The following is a 14,296-nucleotide window of genomic DNA, read 5'->3' on the forward strand; positions in this document are numbered from 1 at the left end:
ATTATTATTCAGATTTTAATCTTTTTGTCTTCTCCAAGTATTTACTTCATCTTTTCAACTGTTATTTATTTTTATGTTTTAAGAAAGAGGAATAGGGAACAACAAATACAAAATATCTCAATGCATAGCTCTCCCAAGGAAGTTGCTTTTTCATTCTTGAAAACTAGATAGATACTAGACAAATCTAGCCCTAAAGATATCACAAAAGTGCAGTAAGAACAACTGGTTTTAAAAAAAATATCCAGGACTATTTCCTCTTTATATGATGACTTTCATGAATTTAAATAACCTCAGATAACTTAAAATGTTCATCCTATACAACAATCTTGAAAGAAAAGAACGGGTTGGATTTCAGACCCAAGAAAAGTACTGCAGTTTTTTGACCAGCGATATTTTAGAAAATAACCAACCAGTCCAGATTTCTCTATAAAATCTCTTAAAGGTAAGCACAAAAGGAAGTAAATCCACAGAATTTCTTTCAGCAGCATTCCAAATAAGTCTGAACCAAACTAGTTAAGCTCCCTCTTTTTCCTTCCCCATATGCCTAGAGTCCCACAAGATTTAGAAGAATTTTTTCCCATTGTTTAATGCTCCAAAATCCAGAGACCAAAAATGTGAGTGGTAATGACTAGGATCTGAATTATTCCCAATAGGCTTTTTAAGAGAGGATGCCTCCCCAACAAGAGTTCCAAGCTTTCTCTACAATCAGTTCCTGACTGGAGTTGCTACAGTTTCTCAAGAACAAGAAATCTACAACCCATGGTCATTTGTGATGGAATTTCATGAGTTTCAGCGACCAGCTTTTCTGGCAGCTTAAACAGCTATCCATGATGAGCACATAACGCCTTAAACATTCCATACATGTTCTCTGCTAACCTGCTAGCCCTTTACATTTATCCTTACACTGTCACAGTCTTGTCTTTCTTTCTGATAGGGGCTAGGATCACTCTGTGGATGTGAGGAGCATCCCATCCTTTCCAGATGAAAAAAGCTAGGAATGTCTATTCCCTACTACAAGGAATTAACACTGTTAAATAGTGTCTCAGTCCAAGATGCATTAGATCAAAAAGCACTCAGCTGTGTTAGTAATTTGCTAATTATGAAACTTAAACCTAGTCCCAAAACAGAACAGGTGCACTTCTTTTGATTCAGAGCCTCTTCTTTGCTCTTTCTCTCCTTCCTTCTTATCTCTCATTTTTCCTTTTCAGAAGTATTTCCGAACAACTAAAAACTTAGACCCCTGGATGTGGCAGAGAAATACAAACACACAAAAAAACAGACTTTATGCTTTTTCTTCATGCTTTATTATATAGGAGTACCTCAGAGATACTGCAGGTTTGGTTCCAGACCACTGCAGTAAAGCAAACAACACAAGCTACACTTATGCTTTGGTTTCCCAGCGCATATGAAAGTTATGTTTAGGCCAGGCATGGTGGCTTATGCCTGTAATCCCAGTAGTTTGGGAGGTCAAGGCAGGAGGATTGCTTGATGCTAGGAGTTCAAGACCAGTCTGGACAACCTAGTGAGATCCTGTCTTTACAAAAAAAAAAAAAAATTAGCCAGGCATGGTGGAGTGTGCCTGTAGTACCCCTGCTACTCGTGAGGCTGAGGTGGGTGGATAGCTTGAACACAGAAGTATGAGGCTGCAGTTAGCCATGATCATGCCACTGCACTCCAGCCAGAAAAACAGTGAGGCCCTGTCTCTAAAATAAATAACAGATGTTTATGCTATATTGTTGTCTATTAAGTGTGTAATAACACTATGTCTAAGACACTAATGTACATACCTTTATTAAATACACTTTGATACAAATGCTAATATCGTCTGAGCCTTAAGTGAGTTAAACAGTTTGCTGGTGAAGGGTCTTGCCTTGATGTTGATGGCTGCTGACTGATCAACATGTTGGGTACTTAAGGCTGAGGTGGTTGTGGCAATTTCTTAAAATAAGTCAGCAGTAAAGCTGGCCATTCAACTGACTCGACCTTTCATGAGAGATTTATCTGTAGCATGCAATGTTGTCTGATAGCATTTTACTCACAGTAGAACTGCTTCCAAAACTGACGTCAATCCTCTCAAACCCTGCTGTTGTTTTACCAACTAACTGCATGTAATATTCTAAATCCTCTGTTGTCATTTCAACAATGTTCACAGTATCTTCCAACAGGAGTAGATTCCATCTCAAGAACCACGATCTTTGCTCATCCCTAAGAAGCTACTCTTCAACCATTCAAGTTTTATCACACAGCAATTTCAGTCACATCTTTGGGCTCCACTTCTAATTCTAGTTCTCTAGCTGCTGTCACATCTACAGTGACTTCCTCCACTGAAGGAGGAACCCTTCAAAGTTACCCATGAGGGTTGGAATCACCGTCCTCCAAACTCCTATTAATGCTGATACTTTGACCTCCCCTCATAAATCACAAATGTTCTTAATGGCCCAGGATGGTGAATCTTTTCCAGAATATTTTCAATCTACTTTTCCCAGATCCATCAGAGGAATCACTATCTATGGCAATCATAGCCTTATAAAATGTGTTTCTTAAATAACAAAACTTGAAAATCAAGATGACTCCTTGATTGATGGGCTGCAGGATGGATGCCATGTTAGAAGGTGATACAGTCTGTATAAGCCCAAATCTCATGTTGAATTGTAATCCTCAGTGCTGGAGGTGGGGCCTGGTGGAAGGTGTCTGGATCATGGGGGCAGATATCTCATGGCTTGGTGCTGTCTTCATGATAGTTCTCACAAATCTGGTCATTTAAAAGTGTGTGGCACCTCCACCCCCCCTCTTTCTTTTTCTTGCGTCTGCTTTTGCTATGTGATGTGCCTGCTCCTGCTTTGCCTTCTGTCATGAGTTAAAGTTCTCTAAGACTTCCCCAAGAAGCCGATGCCAGCACTGTTTCCTGTACAGCTTGCAGAACCAGGAGCCAATTAAACTTTTTTTCCTTATATACACCTAGTCTCAGGTATTTATTTACAGCAATGCAAGAACAACTTAATAGAGAAGGCATGATGTACACTGCTATCAGACCTCTTGGGTGACCAGTTGCATTGTCAATGAGTAATAATTTGAAAAGAATCTTTTTTAATGAGCAGTAGGTCTCAATTCTGAGCTTAAAATATTCAGTAAACTATGCTATAAACACTGATGTACTGTCATCCAAGCTTTGTTGTCCCATTTATAGAGCACAGGCAGGGTAGACTTAGCATAATTCTTTAGGGCCCTAGGATTCTTGGAATGGTAAATGGACACCAACTTCAAGTCACCAGCTGCACTAGGCCTTAACAGAGAGTCAAGACTGTCCTTTGAAGCTTTGAAGCCAGGTATCCCCTCTCCAGCTGTGAAATTCCTACATGGCATCTTCAGCCAACAGAAGACTAATCTACATGGAAAATGTGTTGTTTCATGTATTCACCTATATCACTGATCTTAGCTAGATCTTCTAGATAACTTGCAGCAGTTTCTACATCAGCACTCGATGCTTCACATTGCACTTTTATGTTATGAAGGTGGCTTATTTCCTTAAACCTCATGAACCAACCTTTGCTAGCTTCTAACTTTTCTTCCACAGCTTCCTCACCTCTCTCAGCCTTCCTAGAATTGAAGACAGTTAGTATTCTGCTCTAAATCAGGTTTTGGCTTAAGAGAGTTGTGGCTGGTTTAACCTATCCACACCACTAAAGCTTTCTCCATATCACCAACAAGGCTGTTTTGCTTTCTTGTATCATTCATATGCTTACTGGGATAGCACTTTTAATTTCCTTCAATAACTTTTCCTTTGCATTCGCAGCTCAGCTAACTGTGTGGCACTAGTGGCGTAGCTTTCAGCCTTTTTCAGCTTTCAACATGCCTTTCTCACTAAACTTAATCATTCCTCGTTTTTTATTTGAAGTGACAGATACACAACACTTCCTTCACTTGAACACTCAGAGGCCAATGTAGGGATATTAATTGTCCTAATTTCAATATTGTTGGGTCTCAGGGAATGGAGTGGCCCAAGGAGAGGGAGAGACAGGAATTGTCAGTCGGGGAAGTAATGAGAATATACACATTTGTCCATTCAGTTTACCATCTCATATGGGCTCAGTTTGTGGCACTCCAAAACTATTACAATAGTAACATCAAGATCACTGATCACAGATTATCGTAAGAGATACAATAATAATGAAAAAGTTTGCAAGAACTATCAAAGTGTGACACAGAGACATGAAGTGAGCACAGGCTCTTGGGAAAATGGTGCCAAAAACTTGTTAGACACAGAGTTGCCACAAATCTTCAATTTGTAAAAAAATCCATTACCTGCAAGGTACAATAAAGTGAAGCACAACAAAAGAAGGTATGCCTGTACTCTATTTGTACCATACATGGCTTTTAGAAATCAAATCTCTCATGTGCAAGGTTCTAGCCTTCTGAGTTCCACCTGGTTTTTAGAAACTAATTTGGAAACCATCTAAAATTTCCCAATGACACAACTTTAACTTATTCCCACATCTCTAATTGCTCTGGTCTGGCAGATCTGAGCATCCAATTACTCATTAAATATAAATTAATAATAATTATGGGCCAACAGATATAATCTCAAATTGATACTAGGTTATTAGTGAGTTCTGCAAAACCTATCCTAATAATAACATTAAGAGCAAAAATGGGCTTAAACAGATTCATGAAACACCAATCCCCCGTGGTGCAAAACTGGACTGTAACTAAGGACTCCTGGTCACAATCCAACTGGTATTTTTAGATCACTGACATGGGTGATCTTCAGTGGCAAAGGGGGAATTTCGGGAGACTACCTATCTATCCATCCATCCATCCATCCATCCATCCATCCATCCATCCATCCATCCATCCACGCACCCGCCCATCCCCTTCTTTATGCTGAAACTTTTTTTGTGTGTGTTTTGTTTTTTAAACTCTAACCAGGAACAGACAGAAAAAAAGACTGACTGAGAACTGTTCAGAAGAGCCACTTATTAAAAGTAAAATACAACGGTTGTATTAGGAAGGTATACTCCAATGTTTAAACAAATCATTTTTAACCCCCCTAGCAATATTAGGGGTACGCTGTATAGCTAATTCATCATAGCAGAGACGCAGCACAATTTAAAACACATATTCAGAACAACAATTACACTGAGTTTCCCTAGGCAATGTATTCGTAGTACCTGTTCTTAATATTTTTTTCATACTAAATTACCTCTTTTGTGTTATATGTGGAATTCTGAGCTCTCAAACAAGTTACCTGAATAAAAATTACCCATTTTAAAATTACCATTTAGTACTTTGTATTGTCAGAAATGTATACTTCAAAATCACAGAATGATAGTCTTAAAGACTAGGAGAATTTTAAGGCAATTTTTAGCCTCATCCAGTACAGGCTTTATCTCTATAGTATCTTCCAGACAGAGCATCATCCAGCATCTGCTTGAACAGATCCAGTGCCTAGTAGCTCACCACTTTTTTTAAAAGCTCAGTTCAAGGCTATCATTTTTATACGTAGAAACGAATACTGCCTTTTTATACAGAAAGAATTCCTTCTCTCTTGAAAAACACTGCCTATTGTTTTCCATTTGTGCATTTTATATTTATTTGTTCTTAATTTAACTCCAATTGCCTCTGATGAAGACTGTGGGCATCCTACAATAAAATACTTAAATGTGAAAGTGTGTGTGTAAAAACTTTAAAAACCCACAACAAAATGTGTATTAGAAAAGAAAGGATACCAATTGTCTAACCTCACTAACAGTGTTACTGTGAGCATTTAATATAGTCCTGAACTTCCTAATAGCCGAGGCCAACAGAAACATTAGTAACAGTGGTCTCATTATCTAATTTTTAAAATTATTAAAACAGACAAAGAAGACTCGTTAGCTCATTAGTTCTTTAAAAGGGAGTAACTCTTGATATTGTGAAGAATTATGAGTCCTTATAAAGGGAACACTAATCACGTAACAGATATTACAATTTAACAATACACAGAACATTCCTCAGGTGGCATTGCTCCCATCCTCCCTAACCCTAGGTAACCACTAGTCTACCTTCTGTCTCTATAGATTTGCATATTCTGGAAATTTCATATAAATGGGATCATACAATATGTGGCCTTTGTGACTAACTTCTTTCAATTAGCATAGTGCCTTCAAGGTTCAACCACAATGTTGCATGTATCAGTATTTTTTCTGTTTCTAGATAGTATTTCTTCTACGGATATACCACATTTTATTTATCTATTTATCAGTGGATGAGCATTTGGGCTTGTTCCACTTTGCTATTGTTTAAATATTTGTCCCCTCTAAAGTTTATGTGGAAATTTAATCCTCAATGTGGCAGTACTGAATGGCAGGGCCTTTAAGTGATTGGGTCATGAGGGCAGGTTCATGAATTAATGGATTAGTGGGTTCATGGGAGTAGGACTGGTGGCTTTATGAAAGAGGAAGAGAGACCTGAGCTTGCAGGCTCAGCCCCCTTACCACAGGATGCCCTATACTGCATCAGGATTCTGCACAGAGTCCCCACCAGCAAGAAGGCTCTCACAAGATGTGGCCTGTTGACCCTGGACCTCTCAGCCTCTGTAACTGTAAGAAATAAATTCCTTGTCTTTATAAATTACCCAGTTTCAGGTATTCTATTATAAGCAGCAGAAAATAGACTAAGGCACAGTTTTTGGCTATCATGAAGAATGTTGCTATTAATGTTCATGTACAAGCTTTTGTGTGGACTTATATTTTCGTTTCTCTTGAGTATATATAACTAAAAGTAAATTTGGTGGGTCACAGAGTATTCTATATTTAACCTTTTCAGGCACTGCCAGACTGTTTCCCATTCTTACCAGCAACAGACAGAGCTTCCAAATTCAGAGAGCTCTTTTTTAGTCACTATTCCAACTCTCCACAGAGAAGAAAAGCCATCTATAGAACCTGAATCACCACATCACAAATAGCTCAGAAGACCAAATTCAGAACTGGATTACAGCATGCTCCAACTTAATCTCACACTCAGCTCTACATGAGAGGGTTTGGTTAAAGGCAGCACAATGTAAGACTAAAGCAACATTATATAACTACTAATCTATCTTCTAGATGAAGTTCCCACAAATTTTCAGGTTAGGTAACCATACATGTGAACCATAACAGCTCACCAATAAGGAGTGAACTGTATCACCATGGTTCAGGCCACACACATCCACTAATTAATACTTTTTCATTTCTTCTCTGTTTACTTCTGTAAGTCAGAGAGTCTCAAAATATGATCTAGGGACTCCTGAGGGAGTTTAAGACCTTTTTGGTGGCTCAAAGCCAAAAATTCTTCATAGTAATACTAAGATATTATTTGTCTTTTTCTATTCTCATTCTTTCACAAGTGTAGCATTTTCAAGATACTACATGACAAATAAGATAGAATATCGAACATGCCATGAGAATACAGTCGCCATCTATAAAGCCACACATTAAAGATGCTTGCCAAAATGTAAAACAATGCTGCTTTTCTGTTTTTCATAAACATAGGTACTAATTATAACATAGTGGGCTCACTATTTGTAAAATTATTTTAAAAAATTCTTTACATTTCTTAATTTTTGAAAGATAAATATCAATAGATATGCCATAAACAATAGCCCTTTGGAGTCTTCAACAATATTTAAAAGAGTAAAGACATTTTAAGACCAAAACGTTTGAGAATCACTGCTGTAAGTAAAGGTAGTATTTCTGTAATAAGATTAAAAAATAATTTTGGGTTTTGAAATTCACACAAATATTTAACTACAAAAGCTCATTATATTCATTCAACAAAAATTCATTTAATGCCTATCATGTATGTACCAAATATTATGCCAGTATACTGTAGCATTCTTGCAATTATTCATCACTGTTCACTTCCTGTCTATAAAATAAATGAGGGGAAAAGATGTGTTCACATGATAAAATTATGGCATATTTCACTGTATTCAAATGCACAGGTCGATTGTTACAACTACTGTGACTACTTTGCCATCTTGTGTTCAGTAAAGAAATTGCACATTACTGTAATTACTTCCTGTCAATTACTTCCTGTCAACTGCTGAGGGAAGGTGTTAAAATATGCAACTGTGGTTGAGGATTTTAATTCCATCCCTCAATTCTATCAATGTTAGCTTCATTCCTTTTCAATCTTTGCTATCACAGGCATAAACAGTTTTCCTAATTAAATGACCCTTTTTATCATTTTAAAATGTCTTTATCTCTGGTAAGATTCTTTCCCTCATAATCCTTTTTATCAAAGATTAATATAGTCCAACCAATAATAAAACTTACCAGCTGGATAGCACACTTTTTCCCAAACATTTACTTTTAGGCTATTTGTGTTTTTAAAGTATATCTCTTATAGACATCATGTAATCAGGTCTTGATAATACATCTACACATGGATGCACACACAGAGTTAATCTCTATCTTATCTATAATTAAGATAATTATCAATAATCATTATAACTACATTATATATAATTAAAAACTATCATTTATAATAGTTTTATTTGGAGTGCTTGATTCATTTACACTTAATTATTAATGTGGGAGATTTTACTAATCTCCCTCCCAGCCCCAAGTTTTCTGTCATATGTCTCGGTTTCTCTTTCCCTGCCTTCTTTTGGATTAACCAAACTTTTTTTAGAATTTCATTTAATCGATTGGCTTTTTGGCCTTCCTCTTTAAGTTCCTTTTTAAGTGATTGTTCTAGGAATTGTAGTATATATCCTCAATTTCTACCTGCTTACTTAAGAGTTAATATTGTATGCCTTCCCATGTAATGTAAGAACCATTTACTGCTCTCTAATTCCTATCCTTTAAACAATACAATGTTACAGCTTTCACAGTCATGTATTTTTATAAAATGAAGAGGACAGAAAGTAGTATTTTCTCTTACTCACATATTTACCACCTCCTAAATACCTGAACTTCTATCTGGTATTACTACCTTTCAACCTGATGAACTTCTTTTAGCATCTCTTATATAGTAGGTCTACAGGTAATAAATTTCCAGTTTTGGTTTATCTGAAAAAGTCTTTACTTCATCTTTATCCTTAAAGAATTCTGTCTCCCTACGGGTATAGAATTGAGGGTTGATGCTGTTACTTTTTCTTCAGCAGTCGTTTTTACTATTTCCTACTGTTTTCTCTGGCAGCTTTCAAGATTTTCTCCTAATTTGTTAGCTTTTAGCACTTTTAAATAGGATGTGCCTAGATGTTATTTTCTTTGTATTGATTATGTTTAGATTTGCTAAGTCTCTGAACTTACAATTTATGTCTCTCACTAAATTTGTAAAATACATGGCCACTATTTCTTCAAATATTTTTCTGCCCCATTCTTTAATTTCTCTCCTTCTAGAATTCCAATGACACATTTATTAAACATTTTTATTTTGTCTGATAGGCCCCTTAGTCCCTGTTCATTTTATTTCTGATAATTTTCCTCTCTGTTCTTCAGATCTGACATTTCTATTCATCTGTCCGCAAGTTCATTAAGTCTTTTCTATGTTACCTCCAATCTGCTATTAAGATCATTCAACAAATATGTTACTTCATATATTTTTCAATTCTAGATTTCTATTTTTTAGTTTCTATTCTTCTGAGAGTTTCTATTTTTTATTCATTATATCCATATATTCTTTTGTTTGTTTTTTGAGATGGAGTGTCACTCTGTCGCCCAGCCTGGAGTGCAGTGGCGCGATCTTGGCTCACTGCAACTTCCGCCTCCCAGGCTCAAGTGATTATCCTGCCTCAGCCTCCGGCGTAGCTGGAACTACAGGCGTGGGTCACCATGCCCTCCTAATTTTTTGTATTTTTAGTAGAGACGGGGTTTTAACATGTTAGCCAGGATGGTCTCTATCTCCTGACCTCGTGATCTGCCCGTCTCAGGCTCCCAAAGTGCTGGGATTATAGGCATGAGCCACTGCGCTGGGCCTACATCATATATTCTTTAACTTACTTAGCACAGTTATAAATAGTGCTTTAAAATACTTGCGAACTAAGTTCAACATCTGGATCATCTCAGAGTCAGACTCCAATAACTGCCTTTTCTCTTGAGTACATCTGGTAACTTTGGATTATATTCTGATCCTATAAATATGTTGTAGAAACTTTGGATTCTGTAATATTCCTGCAAAGATTATTGACTGTTTTAGTAGGCAATTAACTTGACTGGACACAACTCTAAACTGTTTACCCTTTGCTGGGGTGAAAAATGAAACCTCTGTTCAATGTTTTTAGCCTTTAGGTAGCTTAGAATCTGTCCCGTATACAAGATTTATACAGTTTATACCCTTCTCTGAATCTTTTTCTGGATTTTCTCCCTCATTTTCCAGTTACTGCAGATGCCCCAACTTCTCACATCTAGTTATTCAAGCCAGTAAGATTTTGAGTCTCCACCTGAGTTTTCACCTTCACAGCACCAACACACACATAACCTCAAGTTCAATGCCATAAAAAATGGGAAACTCACACAGAGACATCCCTTCTTCTAAATATAGGTAACTGTTACCCTCTAGTTTCTGTCTGATTTTGGTTGTTCACCAGTATCTTTAGAGAGGATTTTAAAATATTTTGTCTGAGTTTATAGTTGGCATTTCCTGGAGTCTTGGTCTAATAGGAGATAATCAACTATAACTACTGAAACCCTGCATATTATTTTAGAACACTTGGCAATAAAACTTGCCAACTTCAATGAAGACAAATGGAAAATAAATTAATGAAAGATAAATTGATTTTATAATAATTTAAAGTAAATGTGGTCTCAGTATATTCAAGAATGGTAACTAGAAAGGCTTAAAAGCTGTTAGGACAATAGAGAATTTAGGGCTTCTGAATTAATAGCATTAATTTGTTTCCCACATGCCTGAAAACTTTCTGAAATGATTGTAAATGATAAATAAGATGTAAAATCACAGAGCTACAGAAATCAGAAGAGATGATAGCAACTAAGTTCTGGAAGCCTGCAAACCAAATGGATGAGTAATAACATACTTAGAAGAATGAAGAAAGATGAAAATAAAGCTTATGTATAAGGTGGAGAGGAACTCCTATAAAAACCAGTTTGTTCAACAGAACCCCAAAAGGTACAGCAATTAGAGATTCCAGGTAGTTCTGAAAGTCATAGTGTAGGAAGGTATCAAATTCAATATAAGAAGCAGTATGAGGCTGGGTGTTATGGCTCACGCCTGGTAATCCCAGCACTCAGGGAGACTAAGGAGTGGCAGACTGCTTGAGGACACAAATTCGAGACCATCCTGGGCAACAAAGCAAGACACTATCTCTATAAAAAATTTAAAAATTGGCCAGGCGTGGTGGCATGCACCTGTAGTCCCAGCTACTCAGGAAGCTGAGGCGGGAAGATCACTTGAGCTCAGGAGTTTGAGGCTGCAGTGAGCTAGTACTGTACCACTGCATTCCAGCCTGGGTAACAGAGCAAGACCCTATTTCAAGGAAAAGGAAAAGGAAAAGGAAAAGGAAAAGGAAAAGGAAAAGGAAAAGGAAAAGGGAAGGGACGGGACGGGACGGGACGGGAAGGGAAGGGAGGAAGGGAGGAAGGAAGGAAGGAAGGAAGGAAGGAAGGAAGGAAGGAAGGAAGGAAGGAAGGAAGGAAGGAAGTATAATCCCCAAATCCTCTCTGGCATATCCCATATAACCAAGCAACAACCCTCCTACCCAACCCTGTGAGAAGTGTATGTGTGCTGTCTGGAGAAGATAAACCAGAGAGACATTACACTCAGGGGAACAGACATACTTGAAGTGAGGAAGGGGAATAAACTAAAAACAAGAAGCAAAAAGTCTACATGTCAAAACATTATGATCCACCTCCTACCACCACCACCCATTCCTAAACAGCTCCCAGGACACTTATTTGCAGATAACTGTAGGAGTCTTCTTAGTGAGAGTAGACCAGTCCAACATTGATGCCAATGCAGGAGGAAAAATATTTTTAAATAGCTACCTCCTTAATAAATAGAACGTGATAAAGGTCTCTAAGCACTTCAGAAGACTAGGCATAATTATCAAAGATCATCTTATGTGACATTATTAGCACTATGAAAAAGAGCCTTGACATTTAACTGAAAGGAAATTGACCAGTAAAAGCATAAAAAATTAATCAGCAATCTAAGCAATCAGTTACACTCAAATGTTCTGAAAAAAACTTAATAAACTTCTCCTAGGCAGACTACAAGTCATTAGCAATAGCCACATTTACAATAATTATATCAGATTTACAACTTACATCAATATTACACAAGTATTATCTTAAAAAATAAATCAGTTTCCCTGCCTTCCCCCATGTCTTTTCAACTCCATGGGTTCATTTTCCTGACTGTCTATGCCTTAGGTTTAACAGTGACAGTTAGCAGCACTTAACTACTTTTGCTATTAGTCACTTGGATGGAAAAAAAAATTAAAGCCAATGAGTCCTTCTGCTCTTGGCTATTTCCTATTTTCCAAAACAAGTCAGCTGCAAAGATTCATTAAGATAAAATAAACTTGGCCGGGCGCAGTGGCTCACGCCTGTAATCCCAGCACCTTGGAAGGCTGAGGCGGGCGGATCACGAGGTCAAGAGATCGAGACCATCCTGGCTAACACGGTGAAACTCCGTCTCTACTAAAAATACAAAAAAATTAGCTAGGTGTGGTGGCAGGCGCCTGTAGTCCTAGCTACTCGGGAGGCTGAGGCAGGAGAATGGCGTGAACCTGGGAGGCGGAGCTTGCAGTGAGCCGAGATTGTGCCACTGCACTCCAGCCTGGGTGACAGAGCAAGACTCCGTCTCAAAAAAAAAGAAAAAAGATAAAATAAACTTAAGAAGTAGATTGTATGTTCCCATCACAAAGAAATGATAAATATTTGAGGTGATCAATAGCTAATTACCCTGATTTGATCATTACACAATGTACACATGTACTAAGATGACATAATGGTAGCCCGTAAATATGTACAATTATGTGTCAATAAAAAATTAAAATTTAAAAAGTGGGAAAAAAGTAGAAAGCCACAAGAAAACACTGCTCTCACCCTTAACAAAAAGGCAGACAATTCATTAAAAATCATAAAATTTTGAGCCCATTAGAGAGGTGAAGTCATAAGGCAGTCAGATGATCTAAATTCCAAAGGGTGATACACCCCCTGAGGAGATGAAGCACATGAACCATTTCAGCTTCAGCAGAGCACAGAAAAATGAGACGTCACCATAAAACAACTGAAATTTTAACAAACTTTAAGGGCCAAATACGCACTAGAGCCAATTTAGAAACCCTGAGAACCTCAGACACAAGGGGATTCTGTCCCCACTTGCCAACTCTTTTTTCATAATCTTTCACCTCTTGAGATGCTCATGAGAAATACTACAGGCAAAGCAGACCTGAGAAAGGCCCACTGGTAGCACAGCTGTGTAATACCTGCAGCAAGACTGGAGGATAGTAGCAAGAGTACAAAGAAAAGTCCATCCACACTTAAGGCCTACAGTAGTACAAGGTGTTAAAGAGCTACTGCCAGTGTAAAGGGAAAATTTCACCCACACCACAGATCCAATCTTGAGGCAAAAGTCATCTACTGATGGGAAGGGGCAATAAAGCCTCCTGCCCCTGGTCTTGTACTGACAGGAGGCAAAGACTAACTGCTGCTGGAAAGAGTAGAAAACACACACTTTCCCTTATCCTGCAATGACACTAGGCGAATCCTAGCTAAATACTGGGAAAGAACAGAAAATGTACTCATACCCAGATCTGGTGTGAATACAAAACAGTGATACTCCTGCACTGGAAAAGAGACAGAGAAACTGCTCACATCCTAGACCCCTTGCCCTGCCCTCCCTGCCTGATACAAGGCAAAGTCCAGCTGCCACAAAGGGAAGAGACATGAAACCTGTCTGCATTCTAGATGCTGCACTGAGTAGGATGCAGGGGTTATCTGCCCTTGGGGAAGTACAGAAGCAATGAGAAAGCTCAGCCCCTGAGGCTCAGATGCATAAAACCTGTCTAAGACTGAGGCTGAAACAGGAAAACCGCAAAACCCCTACTGCCCCCACTACAAGTCTTACACCAAGTAATAAGTAACAGCATCTGCCTTTTGGAGAGGTGGAAGAGCAATGGAGAAAGATCCTACAACGATATATAGGGTAAGGTGTCGGCTAAGAGTAGAACAAGAACAATGGGGAAAAAAAAACCTATCGCATTGCAGGCCCTGAATTAAAAGCAAGGTAGTAGTGGCCCACCACTAGAGAGAGGAATTGGAAGTCTATGGTACACTGATGGTAACGATAGCAAAATACACTCCAAATC

At 38.0% G+C, this 14,296-nt stretch overlaps 1 protein-coding gene across 1 annotated transcript in view; it reads right to left on the minus strand.

Annotated features, from left to right (window-relative positions):
- The window catches only part of CYB5R4 (cytochrome b5 reductase 4), a 109,621-nt gene that overhangs the window by 76,533 nt on the left and 18,792 nt on the right, over positions 1–14,296 (minus strand). The gene's annotated exons all lie outside the window — the stretch shown is intronic.

The sequence above is a fragment of the Chlorocebus sabaeus genome, chromosome 13 (assembly GCF_047675955.1).
Source record: "Chlorocebus sabaeus isolate Y175 chromosome 13, mChlSab1.0.hap1, whole genome shotgun sequence".
In the NCBI taxonomy this organism is placed as follows: Eukaryota; Metazoa; Chordata; class Mammalia; order Primates; family Cercopithecidae; genus Chlorocebus; species Chlorocebus sabaeus.